Genomic DNA, 2,500 nt, shown 5'->3' with positions numbered 1-2,500 from the left:
CCGTGCTGTCCCATGCCGTCCCGAGCCTCGCCAAGGCCGTCCCATGCGCGTCCCGTGCCGTCCGAGCCTCACAAAGGCCGTCCCAGGCCGTCCCGTGCCGTCCCATGCGCGTCCCGTGCCGTCCGAGCCTCACCAGGGCCGTGACATGCCGTCCCGAGCCTGACCAAGGCCGTCCCGAGCCTCACCAAGGCCGTCCATGCGCGTCCCGAGCTGTCCCATGCCGTCCCGAGCCTTAGCAAGGCCGTCCCATTCGCGTCCCGTGCTGTCCCATGCCGTCCCGAGCCTTAGCAAGGCCGTCCCATTCGCGTCCCGTGCCGTCCCATGCGCGTCCCGTGCTGTCCCGTGCCGTCCCGAGCCTGACCAATGCTGTCCCGTGCGCGTCCCATTCTTTTGGCTCGGCTGGCCCGTGCATTCTATGGGGTCGTGGGACATTTCGAAATCCACCCGGGCCATTTCGACTCTCTCTTCATTAATACTATTGAGGTATTATTTATGAATTATTGGAGAAAAGAAACGGAAGAAAATATTTTTTTTTCTATTTTTTATGAATTTTCCGGTGTTTATTCACTTAAAAATTCATAGAAAAATAAATATTTATCGGAATCGCTATTATAATATATCAAAAAAATCCTTGCGAAAAGACCTTTCCAACGAGTATAAGTTTGCTGGATTCCGACGAGTAACGAAGGAGTAAAGGCCCAGTATGCTTGGTTAAAAAATTGATGTTTCCTTGTGAAAATAGGAAAAACAATAACTTTGCACTATAAGGGGGAGGGTTGAGCTCCTTCCCCAGAGCGTGCACAGCACTTGTGCTGGCACGTTCCCTAGTGCTCGCCAAGCACCATAGGGCATCCAAAGGGCAAAGCTCGGCCTACTACATGATGGGAAGCTTCTAATATGTCGGAATACGAAGAGATTTCGTGCGACCCGAAGCTCGGCTCGGGCGTCCCGGCCTGTGCCGAGCTGTGCCGAGCGCGTCCCAGGCCGTCCCGAGCCAAGTCTCGGGCGTCCCAGGCCGTCCCGAGCCAAGTCTCGGGCGTCCCAGGCCGGCCCGAGCAAAGTCTCGGACGTCCCAGGCCGTCCCGAGCTGTGTCGAGGCCGTCCCAGGGCGTCCCGAGCTGGAGCGAGGGCGTCCCAGGCCGTCCCGAGCCAAGTCTCGGGCGTCCCAGGCCGTCCCGAGCAAAGTCTCGGACGTCCCAGGCCGTCCCGAGCAAAGTCTCGGGCGTCCCAGGCCGTCCCGAGCTGTGCCGAGGCCGTCCCAGGCCGTCCCGAGCTGTGGCAAGGGCGTCCCAGGCCGTCCCGAGCAAAGTCTCGGGCGTCCCATGCCGTCCCGAGCTGTGGCAAGGGCGTCCCAGGCCGTCCCGAGCTGTGCCGAGGCCGTCCCGAGCCTAGTCTCGGGCGTCCCAGGCCGTCCCGAGCTATGGCGAGGGCGTCCCAGGCCGTCCCGAGCCAAGTCTCGGGCGTACCTGGCCGTCCCGAGCTGTAGCGAGGGCGTCCCATGCCGTCCCGGGATGTCCCATGCGCGTCCCGTGCCGGCCCGAGCAACAGCTCGGGCGTCCCGTGCCTCGGCCCTTCCAAGTGGTGCTTCGTCGGACATCTCGATATCCACTCGAGCATTTTCGACCATTCTCCATATGTGGGTGTGTGGGTATTTATCAGGAATATTGGAGAAAGAATCGGGAAAAAAATATTTTTTTTCTATTTTTTTTGAATTTTTAATTGTTTATTCACTTAAAAATTCATAAAAAAATAAATATTTATCGGAATCGCTATTATTATATATCAAAAGAATCCTTGTGAAAAGACCTTTCCAACGAATGCAAGTTTGTTGGATTTGGACGAGTAACGAAGGAGCAAAGGCCGAGTATGCTTGGTTAAAAATTTGATGTTTCCTTGTGAAAATAGGGAAAACAATAACTTTGCACTATATAGGGGAGGGGTGAGCTCCCTCCCCAGGCCGTGCACAGCCCTTGGGCTGGCAGGTGCCTTGGCCCTTGGGATGCAACATAAGGCATCCCAAGGGCAAAGCTCGGCACGGGGGTGGATGGGAAGCTTCCAAGAGTTGCCCAACTCATCCCCGACGTGGAAAATCGAAGAGGCGGCTGGGGGGGCCCGGGGGGGCACCACGGGCAAAAAATCAAAAACTCCCCAGCCTATGCCGGACACTTGGGGAAGCATCCCCGAAGGTGTCCGAGCTGCTGGGGGGGCCCGGGGGGCACCACGGGCCAAAAATCGAAAAGTCCCCATCCTATGCCGGACACTTGGGAAGCATCCCCGAAGGTGTCCGAGCTGCTGGGGAAGGTCATTAGGCACAAGAGTCCCTAGCCGGCCCCAAAAGATGCGAAAGTGCTGCACCTCGGAAGCTTCCTTGGTGCAGCATGATGGCGAAGCGCACGTCGTGGGAGCTGAATGGGCAGCTCCCGAGAAGCGACGTGCGCAGCTTTGGCGCGACCTAGTTGGATGGATTTTTCACGCACAGCGTGTCGGCCGGGACTGTCCC

Source organism: Eschscholzia californica, unplaced genomic scaffold, assembly GCF_041429995.1.
Source record: "Eschscholzia californica isolate CP2 unplaced genomic scaffold, dmEscCali1.0.p SCAF_116, whole genome shotgun sequence".
NCBI classification, from domain to species: Eukaryota; Viridiplantae; Streptophyta; class Magnoliopsida; order Ranunculales; family Papaveraceae; genus Eschscholzia; species Eschscholzia californica.
Note: the sequence above shows the minus strand (reverse complement) of the source record.